Consider the following 16,857-nt stretch of genomic DNA (forward strand, 5'->3'; position numbering starts at 1 on the left):
TTCCCAAACTTATCTTTTGCTAGTCCTCGAGCAAAACAGAAACTAAAACAAGACTCGAAACAAAACTTTTCGAACACTTTCCAAAGAGAGAGTGACTTATGCAAATGACTCAAAAATTTTCACAAGAAAAACTTAGTTTAGACATTAGTCACAAGGCGGCAAAGTTCAGAACACAACATGGTCAAGTGTAGTAGTGTGATGGCCAAATGAAACTCATTCTCCAATTTCAGTTTTCACACAACTTCAAAAAAATCATACCAAGCACAAATGTAACTTCAAATCTCACCAAAGTTGTCCTCTCACAAATGAATCACTCGGGAGAGGGTTACAATGCATAACTCAATAATAGACATGAGAATAGAGTTAAACCATAAGGGACTTAACTCAAAATTAGCAAGCTGAAAAACATGCATGAATATGATCTCAAGAAGGATGCTAAACACTCAAAAGCTGAAAAATGTGTGCAAATCAACCACATGACATTTAGGATCAATTTAGGTCTTTATTATAGGTTGTAATGGGGCTAAGGGTGCAAGGTGAGTAAGAAATGAAGGATATGGATACAACAAAGTCCAAGGAACTCACAATGTAAGAGCATATAATCGTTGACTAAAAGACTTTGAAACATCACGCTTAAGATTTTCAATTTTTTTTTTTTTTTTTTTTTTTTTTTTTTTTTAGGGGTGATCAAATAGACCACAAAGCCTTGTACCTCCACTAATTATGATTCACACTCCTTCCTTCCATTCGAACAACCAAGAAACATGGAATTGGATTTGAAACCATTGCCACTTAACCACAACTTTTCTCTTTTCTTTCACCCTTTGAGTGAAGTACTCTTTTTTTTTTTTTTTTTTTTTTTTTTGAAATGTAATAACCCTTCCCAAACTTAGCATGAAAAACATATCTAAATTAAAGCTCATGAGTTCCTTAGAAAGATATATTCTTGTTTTTCAGGCTAAGGCTAGAAGTAAAAATTGGTTACTTGAAAGAAAAGGCTTACATACATATAGGCTCAAGGTGGTTAACAATGGAAAATCATGCTTAAGCATGCATACGGTTAGCTTGAAAGGCACAAACGGTCCAAAGAGGGCCTCAATATCATTTCTCAAATGTCATGTAATCAAATTGCACAAGAATGAGTGACTTTTAAGTGCTCAACCAAATCAATGAATAATGAGATCAAACAACAACTCGGATGACAAGAAAATAAGAATATGTGTATAACACTCATGAATTGAAGCAAAAGGCTCAAAGCTCACATTATATGGTTATACAAGTCTAATTCATGCTTGATACAATTCTTTGGATCATGCAAATCCCTCAACTGGAGAATTATGAAACAAATGGCAAGTGCATAGAGGGTTTCAAACATATCATGCTAGAACGATGCCATTTAGTGAATAACAATTTTTTTTTTTTTTTTTTTTTAGCATTTTCAATCAAGTCATGTAAACATTCATCACAATCTCATCGTATATGTCCGGAAAGTGACTTGAAAACAAAAAGATTCAAAACAGAAAAGAAAACAAAATAAAAGAAAGCAAGAGTTTAAGTGAAACGAAAAAGACTTGCTATCCCTTCCCAAACTTAAAAATAAACATTGTCCTCAATGTTAAAGAACTTAGGCATCAACAATGTTATAACAAGAAATAAAGGGAATAAAGCAAGTAAAAACAAGAACAAACAAGAAATACAACTACAACACGGCTGCAAAACAAAACGAAACAAAACAAAACAAAACCAAACTGAACCAAACAAAACAAAACAAAACAAGCAGAACAGTAAGCCCTAACAACAGTCCTACGCACGCAGAAATCCAACCCAAAGAAACGCACAAACCAAAATGAAAGCCCAACCTAAAGGAAAGCCCAAAAGCGAAGGAAGTATATAAAACAAAGAAACTGAGTCAGAAACACAAAGAGCGAGGACTCAGAAAAATAAAAAAAAGTGGGCCCTGATGTCTCGGCTCCTGTGAGTCACGGGATACAAAGTGAGAGACGTGCCGACAAGCAGAGGTCTCTCTCACGGTCCCAAGCCAGAATTATTGCCTTCATAGGAAGGCGTGACGACTTTCGTTTCTTGAAAGCGCTGAAAGGCGGAAATGCAATTAAAGGGGTTGGGGGACAGGTGAGGCGATAGAGGGGGATAGGCCGCAAGGGCCGCGCCAAACCAGAAGCGCAGTGGCTAGGGTTACGTAGAAACTAACTCTATAAAAGAAGAAGAGAAAGAGTTGGGGCAAAACACACAAAACTCAGAAACACACAAAAGAGAAAAGCAAGAACAAAAGAAAAGAAAGTTCAAATGGCCTCTTCCTACCCATTCTCGCTGGATCTCAACCTAGCTCAACCAACTCAGACTCAGGGCCAAGCAGTGGCACCAGTGTGGATGCCCTACTTTGCCTCAGCACGGGGGCACGTGACAGTGAATGACTCGATACTGCTAGACAACGATGTTGCCCTTGGAGTTGCTAGAAATCTAGTGACTCCCAAGGATATACGGGTGCTGGGATCAAGGGATGACAACCGGGTCGTGAGCGATGCTCTGGCACTAAGCGTGCAAAGCACAGCAACAGTCGCAAGTGTGGGTCATCGCCTAATTGCGAAGTCCCATGAGGTGGAGGTGCTAAGAGGTCAGTTGGCGGCAGAGCGAAGTATGGTTGAAGAGTGCCAGAGTATTATTAAAAGTTTAAAAACAGAAAGGGCAAGGATACTAGAGGTGAATCGACACCAGCTGGAGGCGTTGCGGGAAGAGAACAAAAATCTCTCAAAGATGGTAAGTGTTTACGCCCATGACATGAGAAAGCAGCTGGAGGACATAGACCGACCGGGAAAACGCAAGAAAACAGACCGCGAGAGTGGTTACGCTCAAGCTAAGAATGCAATCTTTGGGAGCTCGAGTGATGAGCCCCAAGAAGCTGTGCGTGAAGCCCCGGAAGTGGATAGCCAAAGGGCTAAACTCAAGGGTCCTATGGTCGAGACACCGAGCACTGGAAAAAAATGATTCTAGTGTATTATTGGTGTGCCTGTTTGTCTTTGCCTTTCGGTGAAATTTTTTTTTTTTTTTTTTTTTTTTTTTTTTTTTTCAATTTCTCGTTTTCGGAAATAAAAGAAAAGAAAGTTGCAAAAGACAAAGAAGAAAAACAAAACGCACTTCCCAAACTTGAATAAAGGGAATGCGACAAACTAAAAAGAAACAAAGCACACTTCCCCAACGGAAATAAAACAAAGACGACAAACTAAAAAGAAATCAAAACACAATGCACCAGAAAACAGGGAGGGAAAGAAAGTAAAGTGAAAGCAGAAATGCTTCCCTGTTTAACTTGACTCATCCGCAAATTGCTCCGGAAATACAAAGTGGTGTCGGCTCCCCTATGAGAATAAGTCTATTTAAACCACTTCTCGGTTGAAAGAAGGAGCATCCTGTATTTCAACCTGCAAACTCAAGAAAAACCATCAAAAAGCCCAGACAGAAAAATCAATGGCATCCCCAGATATGCTTGTTGATGACCTTAACCTTGAGTTGTCGCTTGCACCACCAAATGCCCAGATACGGGCTCCTCCAAACCCTATCTTCCCAAACTCCTCATACCATCATGGCTCAGCCTCAAACTTCTCTGAGGTGGTGCCGCGAAGGGCAGTAATGCCGGAGGGCATGACTGTCAGCAGACTTACAGTTGCAGATCATCTGCATGTGGCGCAGAGGTCTGACCAGATGGCAGTGGACGAGTCCCACAATCTAACCGTGCTCAACGCGGTCTCGGCCACAAATTTGGGCATGCGCCTACTGGAGAGAACACGAGAGTGCGGGGCACTGAGTGAGGAGGTGGCGGCCCTGAAAGCTCTGGTGGCGGACCTGCAGAAGCGGCTCTACAGTGCCAGCCAGCATGTAGAGATGCTGCAAAAGAGGAATGAAGATCATGTAGAGCTGTTGCAGGTTCTACAAGCAAGAACAGACAGAGGCAATTAGCAGAAGCCTCAGGTGGTGCAAAATGCAACAATGAACATGTGATTGAGAAATTTATGTTTTTTTTTTTTTTTTTTTTTTTTTTTTTTTTTTCAAGTTTGTGTTTGGAATCACATGTATGGAATGAAATAAACATTTGAGCCAAAGTTCAGTGTGTGCAATCATGAAGCAATTTACTTCCCAAACTTAACAACAAAATAGAAACACAAACAAGTAAAGGAAAGTAAAAGTAAGAAAAACAAAGAGAAATAACAAGAAAATCGAAATTACCTTGGTTGGAGATTGAAATCCTAACTCAAAAGGAAAATAAATAAATAAAGTAAAATAAAAGTAAGTTTGAGTCTAGAGAAACTCCACTTTGAAGCGATTAGGACGACAACAAACTTCTTCTATTCACCTTGGGTTGCCTCCCAAGAAGCGCTAAGTTTAAAGTCTTTTGCCGGACTTCCAACATACTTGGGTCACTTGGGGGGTTTTGGCTCAATCGCCTCCTTGTGCCGAACATGAAGTTTCTTCAAATCCCTTTGCCATCTAATCAACCCATTTCGTATTCTTTTCTTTTTATGCACATGAGTAGGTTTCAAAAGCAATTTTAAGCGCTCTTCAATACGTGGATTAGATGGAGGAGGCACATATTTAGGGTCGGGTGGCCTTCTCATTTGAGTAGAAGGAGTGACATTGAACATATGATTGGTGCTTGGAACATGGATGTTCAGCTTGTCTTCCTTTAGTACTTCAAAAACAGAATATGGCATTAGATTAATTGAAGCACCGAAATCAATTAAAGGTTCCTCAAACAATTTATCACCAACTATACAAGGAATTGTGAAACTTCCTGGATCTTGCAAATTGGGAGGAAGCTTCCTTTGCAAAACAGCAGAAACCTCTTCCGTTAATGCAACAGTTTCGCATTCCTTGAGCTTGTTTGCATCCAAGGAAGGAATATTGACTTGCACTTGCTTGAAAGTTTCCAATATGTCCTTGGCATGTTGATTTTTCCTAGAACTCATCAACCTGTGAGGAAAAGGAGCATGTAAGATATCTTCATCAGTAAGTTCACGACTTACCTTCTCCTTTCTTGCCCTTCTTGCAAGTTCATGCTTTGGGATCCACTCAGGTGAAGATGCTGCTTGTTTATCTTCCCCCTTGTTGATTTCATCCTTTTCCTTAGGCCCAATCACTTGCTCAACCTGCATTTCATCAACATTGTGAATCAAATTTTTAGAACCATCAATTTCACCAATTACCTTACCAGTTCTCAAGGTAACTGCTTGAACATGCTCACGCCCATTTTGTATCACTGTTTGGCTAGACATTATCCTAGCTTCCCTTTGACTCAAAGATGTGACAATTTGCCCCACTTGATTTTCTAGATTGGCAATGACCTTAACCATTTTCTGCATGTGGGTATCATTCCTCTGCATATGGGTGTCATTCCTCTGCATGATGAAACTATCTGTGTGTCTAACCATTGAAGCAACAATTTCTTCCAAAGTTGGTCCTTGAGGTGGTTGGTGAGATTGACTAAGTGGTGGTGGATTATAATATTGGGGTTGACCATAAGGTGGACAAGTATTATGTTGGCCTTGATATGGTTGATATGACCCTTGTTGAAAATTTGGATTGTCGGTCCACCAGAAATTTGAATTATTTCTCCACTCCGAATTGTATGTTTGTCGGAAATATTCATTCATAGGCAATTCATTATGAAATGAGCCAAAAACATTTGCTTCTTCCATCACAAATTTATTGGAGTATTCTTACATAGTAAGTTCCACAATTTCAGTTGCGGCTGCCATTGGAGATGGTGGAGGTGACTCCTCGGATGTTCCTGTAAGAAAAAGAAACAAAAATAAATCAAGATAAAATGAAACAACAATCAATAAACAAAAATAAAACTAAGTACTCTAAACATGCTCAAACAAAACAAATAAGCAACCGTGCCAGTTCCCCGGCAACGGCGCCAAAAATTGTTGCATTCCTAAAAGGACACAAATTAATGTGCAAACAACCAATTAAAAATACCCGCAAGTGCACGAATCTAATGAAGTATAGATTATGTAAGTACGAGGTCGATCCCACGAAGAACTTGTCGGTTTCCTATAAGTTCTAATTTGAGTACGTAAAGAACACTAATTTTACACAACACACAAACACAATACAAATTGGAAACTAAAAATGAAGTAAGGAAGATAAAAGAAATGAAACAACACAAGAAAACAAAGAAAAACACAAACAGCACTTTCTATCACCCGTTTATCACCATTTGGACAGATTCGTTTCTCTGTTTTTCAGTTTCGACCTCTGTCCAGTTTTTGACCTATAACTTTCCAACCGTTTATCCAAAATTCACGTTCTTTATACGGTTGGAATCAGAACAGAAAATTCAAGAACACAACGCGGACCAAAAGTCCAAAACAATTACGGAAACAAACAAAATTCAGTGACAAAGACACAAAACGTGTCAAACACGCAACTCACACACACATTGGGGGGGTTTTTTGATTTGGTTCAAGTGACCTATTTCTATTGCATGAAAGTAAATGGACTTTGAATTTAAATGTGAATGGCAGAGATGAATTATCAAAATGTGAAATTAAAATGTAACAAACACTAGGGTTTCAGAATCCACCCTAAACAATTCTACCCATGTTCATGGATACTCAAGTGATGAACTCTAAATGTATTGATGAAGATGTTCGCAATCAAGACCATGGGTCGTGGCTCAAGACGCATTGATTCTCTCTAATATACGTAAAGTGCATGGTTCGTGCTACGATACTTGTGCCCTCCTCATAACCGAACCTAGGTATGGTTCGTACTTCGATTCAATTGCAAGGAAAACCCATTAAGTTCAAAGAGAATATGAACATCACAAGAACCCTAATAGCATGGTGTTTACATTAGGTATTCAAGAAACCAATTCACATGGATGGTTCTTACTCCATCCATCTATTGCTTAGGAAAACATGAAGATACACATAATCCCAACAACCTCAAGAAGCATGCTTTCAAAGGTAATCAATCAAGGAAAACACACATCAAGGATAGATTAATTTGGTGAATTGGAATTCATCAATTGTTGTCAAGAAACCAATTCACATGATGCTCACTTAAACAAGTTCAATCATTTGTTGCTAATTAGAAATTGTGTTCTTGGTTATCTTACACAACTTCTCAACTTTAGCTACATGCATACAACCTAAGGTGATTAAGCAAAGGAAGCAAACACATATCATAAAATTCAATTAGTGAATGGGGTTCATCAACAACATCTAGAAATTCATACACTCAAGCATCAAAACAATAAGGTAATCATGTTTAGGGCTTCAACCTAAGCCCTAGCTATGGAGTTTAGTTGCTCATACTTATTCCAAATACAAACTCGAAATATAACTAGAAGGAGTTTACAGATTTGGAAATGATGAAAGCTTGAAGTCTTCAATGGTGGAAGTCTTCTCCTTTCTTCCTTGGCTGCACCTCCTTCTCCTTCCTTGCTCTTAGCTCCCCAAAAGCTGCTCTCAAGTTGTGTAGAATGTGGAATAGCCCCATTTCCCACGATCAAAAGGCTCCCAATATCAGATTGCAATTTTGACTTCTCCTCCCTCTCTCCTCCTTTCCAGCTTTTACCTTTTAATATAAAACTACCACCTTTGATAAAGCCTTAGCCCATTGTCCCCTTGCCATGATGGAGCTTTGACTTCACAAAGATGCCAAAAGCTCAGAAAATATCTATTTTACAAATGTAATTCCTTGTTACCAAGAGTTATGGTAACAAGAAGTTAAGATGACACAAGGGAGGTAAAAGCTGGCCAAATCCGGATTTCCAGAACTGTGGTAACATGATGGATTGGTTGGATAGGCAATACTTGTCCAATGGAGCTCAAATTTGGATATGTTGTAGTTAACATCCATTGGAACAAGTCTCATGAAGATCATGACCTCATCCGAGCACCAGAGCATGTTGATCCCAGGCCAAGAAGTTGACCTACGAAAATGAACAAAAACAGAATTTATAACTAATAATGCACTTTTAGCTCATTTTCATCCCAACCAAGGCAAAATCTAAGAAAACACAAAAAGGAAGTAAAAAGCTATAAAATGTCAAGAACTAACTCAAAATAGTGGGTGAATAACATGAAAAATCATGTGTACAACAAATGATCAAATTAGGGAATTAGGAACACAAGGTTATGACCACACACCATGGCTTAATCATACTTTAGCTAGAACCAATCCATTAATCTAATTGAACTTGGGAACTTATTTGCTTGAGTTAGTTATTTCTTTCTTCCTTGTTTTATTTATTTCCTTTCTTTTTCATTTCTGTTTTGTGTAGGGAAACTAAATTGGATCATTCAATCACCAATCCCTGTGGAATCGACCTCGCACTTACATACGCTAAACTACCAACGGTTCGTGCACTTGCGAGTATCACAAGTTGAGGATGCAGATGAATCCATTTTGGTGCAGCTGTATCTACGCAACAAGTTTTTGGCGCCGTTGCCGGGGAGTGAAAATCTGAATTCAATATGGCTAATGCATACAACACTTGTTTTATAAAATCTGAAATGGTTGATGCACTTGTATTAGAAAATCTAAATTGGGTGATGCACTTGTATTAGAAAATCTTGAATTGGTTGATGCACTTCACCAATAGATCCCACCAGCAGCCCTAGCTCATCTTCATGTCACCATGACCAAGCTTCCAACCAGAAATGATAGCTCATACCTAGCTCACCATGACCAAGCATCCAACCAGCACATGCTGAGGTCAGCATGACCAGAAACTTCAAGGGCTTACAACTTGGGCTTCTCTTAATCAAATTAGGACTTTAAGCACTCTAAATTTAAGTTCAGAATGTCTTCTTTCCAGCCATATATCATTTGGGCCAATCCAAGGTCAGAGGAGGAAGTTAAGGCCAAAACAAATTGCTAACTCATTTTGCGCGCTGATAAAATCCATCCTGAGCATGGCTCTGTGTTTGCTAGGTAACAGACTCCATATTTATCCAATGGGGCTGAATGTTGGATATGTTATAGTACACACCCATTGGAACAACTTTCATGAAGAATTCTGCCTCATCAGAGCTGTGTAGGTTGCTGAAACAAAGCTTGCAATATGACCTACGGAACTGGACTGGCAGGGGGCTGTAGCCAAAATGAGTTTGTCTTTTAAGCTCTTCATCCATTCATCCAAATTAGGCCTTAACATGCTTGAATTGCATGAATTATGCTCTCTTGCTCTATTTGCCTACAAAACACACAAAGGGAGGCAAATAACTTAGAAATCTAAGAAACTAAGCAAAAGAAGTAAGTAATTAGGGCATGTATATGTATGAAATTATGAGCTTAACAGAGCACAATTAGAAGACTGTTTCTCAATTATGCTCCCGACTCTGGCCAGAGATTTCCAAATGATATCTTAGAACATTCTCTCCCTCTTACTAGAAGTCGAGATCCCTTATCGTACACTCACTTGCCTCTATGGACTTGTCAAGGATCTCGACGTTGCCTTGAATCGAGCCCAAGGATGAGCTCAACCTTATGATTCAATCAGAGACTTAACTACGCATCCATAAGGCAACCATGGTGCCTGGGGTCTTAGGATTAACCTTGTGTTATTGTAACTGAAGGAATCTTGTTTGACATGTAAGTAGAACTTCCATACAAGATTCCTTAGTTTGATCACGTTCAGTGACATCACTCTCTAGCAAGCACCTGCGCACTTATCCTAGTGTCCATACACAAATAACTTGAGACTAGTCATCCCCCTAGTTGAGTAGATTGAGTGCGTACAGGTCTTTGCAGTTCGCCAATGCCCAGTTGAAAGATCCTATGACCGGAAACAATTTTGGTTTGAATTATACAGAAAGGTCCCTTTGCATCTAACCTCTTTAGATCACTTTCCTTATCTTATGAATCCATGGACTTGTCAAATAAGTCAATGGTCACACATGGGCTGCTACCTGTAGTGTTGACATATTTGCCCTTTTCTGTTAAGCTAAATGATTGGTTTAAATGAAGTTTCCATAAAAGATTTCATCTAATGATTTGCTTTCAGGGCATACTTCTAACATAGAGGAGGGGAAAAAATCTAGACCTCGGATGCATGTGGATAAATGCTCTAACCATTTTGCAATCTCAAAGCACATATATTTTTGTTTGGCGCATGTAGTGCTCTGATTTTATATAGAGATTACGTCCTTGGTTTTATGTATTATTGTTGGTGTTAGGTTAGCTTTAGCTAGTTTGATGTTTCTGGCTTCCTTGAACAACACTGTATTTGCAATTGTAAAATCATCAAGCTCAAACTTGCTTAGACTAGGTTAGATTAAGTTGAAGAAGGCCTCTATGACTCAAACAAATTGCAGCTCTTGAGATAATGACTCAAAGGTAATTTGTGCATTTCATGAATTAGAATACATTAGCTTTGTAGCAGAGTCATTTAAATTCTTACGTGAGACTCATTCTAGCACAACTATAGGTATTTTGTCCTAACGAATTTTATCTTACTACTGGTCCAATCATTAGCCGATAACTCATTAATTTCTTACATAATTTTGGGGTAAAAAGCGAGTCTTGGCTCTAGCAGCCATCACTGACTTAGGGCTCGTTTGGGATTGCTTCTTTAGGAAGTACTTCTTCTCATAAGCGCTTTTATTATAAAAAATATTGAATTTTCATAAAAATTTAAAGTGCTTCGTGGAAAAGCACTTGGGAGTGCTTCCTGAAGAAGCACATAGCAGGTGCTTCTCCAGGAAGCGCTTCTATGATCCAGAAGTGCTTCTAAACTTTTCTGCCAAACGCTGTCAGAAGCGCTTTTAGTTATCAGAAAGCGCTTTTGGCCCTTCCAGATGCACTCCCAAACAGGCCCTTAGAGAATTTTTGAGAGCATCGTTTTCTTCTTTGCTTTTGCTCTCCTTCGAGTGAGGTCTGCATATCCTTTAAAAATGAGATTTTCATCATGTTTTTGAAATTTGCTTTGTGTTTTTAAAAAATGCATCCAGAACACATCTTCATTCATCATCAATTTCTAGGACAGATTCATGGATTAATTTCTTCAAGAATGATTTTGCAATTGTATTTGCACTGCATTTGGCTTCCTTGAACAACACTGTATTTGTAATTGTAAAATCCTCAAGCTCAAACTTGCTTAGTCTAGGTTAGATAGGTTGAAGAAGGCCTCTATGACTTAGACAAATTGCAGCTCCTGAGATAATGACTCAAAGGTAATTTGTGGATTTCATACATTAGAATACATCAGTTTTTTGTAGAGTCAATTCATATGATCAGTCATCTGTTGGTATACATGTGTATTGCTAGCTCATTTAAATTCTCACGTGAGACTCATATTGAAGTGAGTCTCCTAATTAATCAAGGAGATTTATTTCCTTGATTAATTAAGGGATTTACTTTCCTTTTTTTATATAGTTGTCAAATCATTGTATAATTAGGAGATACTTTCCTAATCCTTTACTGGATCTAATTCCTTGTAAAGCACTCATGTAAACTCTTATATATACCTCCTTATGGAGAAGAATAAGAATAAGAACCTAACATATTCAAACCCATATTCATATTTTAGCATGGTATCAGAGCAATCGATCCTCGGTTGTCTCTAAATCCTCATATCAAAGTTCTTCAAACACAAACCCTAAATCCTTATATCACATTTTTCTCTTATCACAAAACCCTAAACACATCTTTTTTCTCTTATTCTTCAATCCTTCCGCTGCCATGGATATCGTTTCCCAAACCATCGACTTTACTCTATCATCCTCCCAAATTATTACTATTCATAGTGACAACGCTCCGTTTCCTACCGGCATCATCTTGACAGAAACCAATTATGCCTTATGGTCTCAAGTCATGGAGTTGCGTAGTGCTGACCGCGAAAAATTGGGGTACCTCATCGGCGACACTTCGCAACCCTCTAAGCTCTCCTCCACCTACACCAAATGGTGTACGGAGAACTTTCGGGTCAAGGGATGGCTCATCGACTCCATGTCTCCCGACTTGATGGGTCGTTTCATCCGTTTCAGTACCGCCAAAGAAATCTGGGATGTTGCGAAGAAAACCTACTTTGATGGTGGGGATGAAACTTTCCTTTTTGATCTCAACAAACGGGCCTTCACATTAAACAGAATGGTGCCCCTGTCCACACATACTACAACCAGCTGCAGACCATCTTTCAGGAGATTGATCATCGCACTCTGAATCGCATGCACTGCGACGCTGACGTGACGGAGCGCCAGATAGAACTGGATCGTCTTCGTGTTCACCTTTTTCTTGCAGGGCTCGACCCTCAGTTTGATCAAGTCCGGGGGGAAATCCTGCGCAAAGATCCCAAATTAGACCTTGACCAAACCTTTGCATATGTACGTCGCGAAGCTCAACAACGACTAATCATGGCCAATACTCTGGACACTGCGATCCTGGCCACTCAACGTTCACAGGGCCCTCCGCCCTCTACCGGTGGCACTTCTCAGACTCAAGTCACAAGCTCTCGTCCGGAACACAAATGCACTCATTGTGGTGAAAGCAAACATACCCGTGCTAGCTGTTACGAACTGATTGGGTACCCGGATTGGTGGGACCACTCCAAAGCTCCCCGCAAGAATAGGAGCAAATCACTCAACACATCTTCTGCCGCAGATCATGTAAGTCCTGCTGTTCCGACTGCACCGGCTCCCGCATCTTCCTCTGTAGCCACAACAGGACATTCTCAGCAGCAAGCCAATTGGTTGTGGTACTAGGAGGAGCCTAGTTCTCATGCAACCTGTGCTTTAGTTCTTCTTGCAATTTCTCATATTTAAAATATATATAAAAAATAAAAAAAAAACTTAAATCAAATTCCTCATATTTCTCCCAAATCCAAATCCCTCAAATCTAAAGTCCTCAATTGCCTTATCTCAAATTTCTCATACTCAAATCAAATCCCTCAAATCTAAAGTCCTCAAATGCCTTATCTCAAATTTCTCATACTCAAATCTCAAATTTCTCATACTCAAATCAAATCCCTCAAATCTAAAATCCTCAAATGCCTTATCTCAAATTTCTCATACTCAAATCAAATTCCTCAAATCTTATAAACATACCTCTCAAATCCAATTCCTATATCAAATTCATACATCAAATTCCTCAAATCAAATTCCTCCAATCAAAATCCCTCACATTCTCATATCACTTTTTACTTCCCTTATTGCAAACTCACAGAAGCATGCAGACTTGTGCTTCTATCAACACCACCAAAGGTTCTATTTTTCATACGTCCTCTCAAAAATCCGCATGGATTATCTGTTAGAAATGTGCCCTAAGAGCGAATACATTTGATGTAATCTCCTTAGAATACATTTCGTATATGATATATAAAGGGCAAACTTAATTTGTTATCTTTTACATCGTGTAAAGAAACAAATGTCCAGGGTATGCTAAATAAGAGATAAAGTAATCTAAAGAAGATTAGATTCATGAGACCTTTAATCTCTAATTGTAGTATCCCAAAATGTTCATAATCATAGGTTATCAAATGGGCATTGATAAACCGTCAAGATTAGCGCATATTATGTATGCTCAATTGGGAGGATGGTTAGTCTCAAACCATTTGTGTAGTTGACACTAATACAAGTATGTGGGTGCTCATTAGTGAATGAGTACACTGAACGCGATCAACCATAGTTCTCATATGGAGTATTTATCTACATGTCAAATGAGAACTCATAGTTGCAATAATGCAAATTAGTCCTTAGACCTGAGGCATCATGGTTGTCTTGTGATGCGTTATTGATCTTTGATAGCTCTTAAAGGCAAGCCGTAAAAGATTTGTCTTAAGTGTTGTTGGGATCTCTTAATTCATCATAGGGGCATGTGAATGTACAATAAGGAATCTTTACTTTCGATAAAGAAGGAGAATGTTTCAAGATGTGATTCAGTAAATCTTTGGCCAAAGTATTTTGAGCTTGATTTAGAAAGTTGTTCTTAATCATGTTCTTTTGAATCACATGAGGTTATAAATCATATTAGGGGTTTGACATAAACAATCCGTACCCTAATAATATGATTTGAAACATTGTATAAGAGAAGGACCGTATTGCATTGCAATTCCAACTGAATAGGTTCTTCATCTATTCTGGTTAGCTTGGGTAGCCTTGATATATTGCTAGATGTCACTCTTGGCTTGTGGAAGTCCTAGGATTGATTGTGATCGATCCAAATAAAGGAAGAATTAAAAAGGGGTTTTAATTCCAGTTGGTTAGAAAGAGTTCTAATATTTTCCCACTGCCTTGCTAATTAGAACCTAATGGATCGCACACCTTAAATGGTTAACTTTGAGCAATACAAATGAGAATGAAGAAATCAATTTGATTGATTTGATGTTGATGATTTACTACGTGTAAAAACGTATTTGGGCCTCGGTAATAGTTAAAGGGAAGCCCAAATGGTTGGGTATCAAGCCCAAGGGCTTAAGACACCTAAATATTATGGTTTAAGTGTCATAAGGCCCAATTTTGGAAGCCCAATGGGTTTTGGCCGAAAATGCTTAAGTAAGTATGTATGGGAATTGTTTCCACAAGCTCATTAACACACAAACATAATCCAACATCAACCAAATAGGTTTGGGAGATCAAAGAGAGATAAAAGAGAGTTTTCAAGAGTGAAACACTTTCATCTTTCAAAGTGGTTTAGATTGAAACCAATCTTGAGAATCTTGCACTAGCATCCAAGTATTCTCAAGATACTTCTTCTCATCTCAAGGTTCCATTGGTGTGGAGACTTAGAGGCCATATACTTTTGTGGCTCACATGGAGGAGAAAGATCAAGGAGCAAAGATCAAAGATCAAAGAGGAGATCAACAAAGAGGAAATCATCAAGAGAAGACCAAACACAAATTGGTTCATATAATTGCTTCAAGGGTAATTAGATCTTATCTTTTCTCTTGAATTTTCATTTATGAAAAACATATCAATGTTCATGGCTTAAGATACTTGGAAGAAGTTTTGTTTTTGAATTTAAACAACCACCATAGACTTCCGCTGCGATTAATTTGATTAAATGCATGTTTAATATTCAAATGAACTTTGGAAAAATGTTTTGAAATTCCTACAATTGGTATCAGAGCCATAGGTCATGAACTTGATATGTTTTTAGGGTTTAGAGATGCATATATGGGTTGTAAATTCATTTAAAAGTATAATAGTTATACTTGATTTATTTTGATATGATTGAATAAAAATCAAATGGAGTGAAAGGGTTTGTTTGGGATTTTGGATTTCCGGATTTATGTTTTGATGATTGATGCTCTCTTTGTATTCATAATTGTATATATGAATATTAGAGCATAGTTGCATTAAAACCCCCGTGATTTTAACTTCATGGAATATATGATATTAAGAGCATGAGATAGTTAAAATGGAATATGGATTTTTCCGGAAATTGCATGAACATTCATATTAGTTCATATGCATGTTCTTGGTGTTCTTGATGTTCTTGTTATGGGATCTTTTTGATCCATAAGTTATGTGACTAATTTTGATGATTGTGTTTAGTGGAATTTTCCACCAAGATAGGTTAAAAGATGATGATGATGTTTTATTATTAAATTAAAAGTTTTTCAAAAATGTTTCCACTCAATAAACATTTACCCACCACACTAAAATTAATAAGATTACTTTGGTGAGTGTGTGGGGACTATCTAGATGTAAATGATGGTGATTTGGTATAAAATGCAAAAGTTGATCAAATTATTCCTATCACTAATTATTTACCTACCACACTAAAATTAATTTTGATTACTTTGGTGAGTGTGGTTGGCCTACCTAGTCACATTCATGATTATTCACTTGTTGGAAAAATCATGATCACCACTTTGTATTTTACAAATGCATGCCTTAACCCCACACCCTAGTGGATCAACTTTGGATCCATTATTAATTGTTGAATAGTTTTAGACCTAGTTGCAATATATGATAAATGTAACTATGCCTAAAAGGTTTCCACAATTACATTTACTATTGTAATAAAATGTTTTCACTCCATGGTAAATTTATTTTATTTGAATATGGTTACCACTTGAATTAAACCCATATATATATGTATGCAACCCAAGAGCATGTTTTTACATTGCTAGTTTAATTGTTTAAAGCGTTTAAATAATTAAAGGATGGTTATGAACTTATACCAAACAATTAAGCTATGTGATTGGCCGCTTATTGGATATGTATTCGATTTTGATTGGCTATGTAATAATGAAATGGCTTTCATGCCTAATTTATTTTTATGCGCGCGTAATTAAAATGAATCACCATCCAAGACCATGATCCAACATGGTGGCTCGTGTTGGATCAACAAGAAAGTCCATAATCATCCTACAAGCCCAATGCAATTGGAATGTTTGGTAATGATGATAATTAATCAATTAGTAGTATCATGTATTTCCACTATCTCAAGCAAATGGTTTCTAAAACATTTAGTGGGAGTATTATGTGCTACTAATATATTGCAATGGGAACCATTTAATGAGATTAGATAGGTAATTTTAACAGGATTAAAATTGGATTAAAATGAGACCAATTTAACTACCCTCAAAGCAATATTAAGTTGATAAGCGAAATGGCACTTTGAATGCTATTTTGTGGCCTTCCACCGTGGTAGTCTCTTATTGGGTGGCACATTTACACCTTGTTGTACCTCAGTGAGGCAACATCCAGTACTTGTAACCATCCAAGGGAAGCCTATTACACATACTTGATGTAGTGCGGATAGATAACGAGTGTGGCCAACAAACTGTTAGGTTGAGGTCATACTTGAAACCCTATACCCACAAGCATGGTGGGAATAACTTAACTAAAACGAACGAAACCAACAAACTGTTAGGTTGAGGTCTAGTTC

At 37.9% G+C, this 16,857-nt stretch overlaps 1 pseudogene; it reads left to right on the forward strand.

Annotated features, from left to right (window-relative positions):
• The first annotated feature begins 11,706 nt into the window (after nt 1-11,706).
• LOC148293648 (uncharacterized) lies at nt 11,707-12,725 on the forward strand (annotated as a pseudogene).
• The last annotated feature ends 4,132 nt before the right edge of the window (nt 12,726-16,857 follow it).

This window comes from Prunus avium, chromosome 6 (genome assembly GCF_965620075.1).
Source record: "Prunus avium chromosome 6, drPruAviu1.hap1.1, whole genome shotgun sequence".
In the NCBI taxonomy this organism is placed as follows: domain Eukaryota; kingdom Viridiplantae; phylum Streptophyta; class Magnoliopsida; order Rosales; family Rosaceae; genus Prunus; species Prunus avium.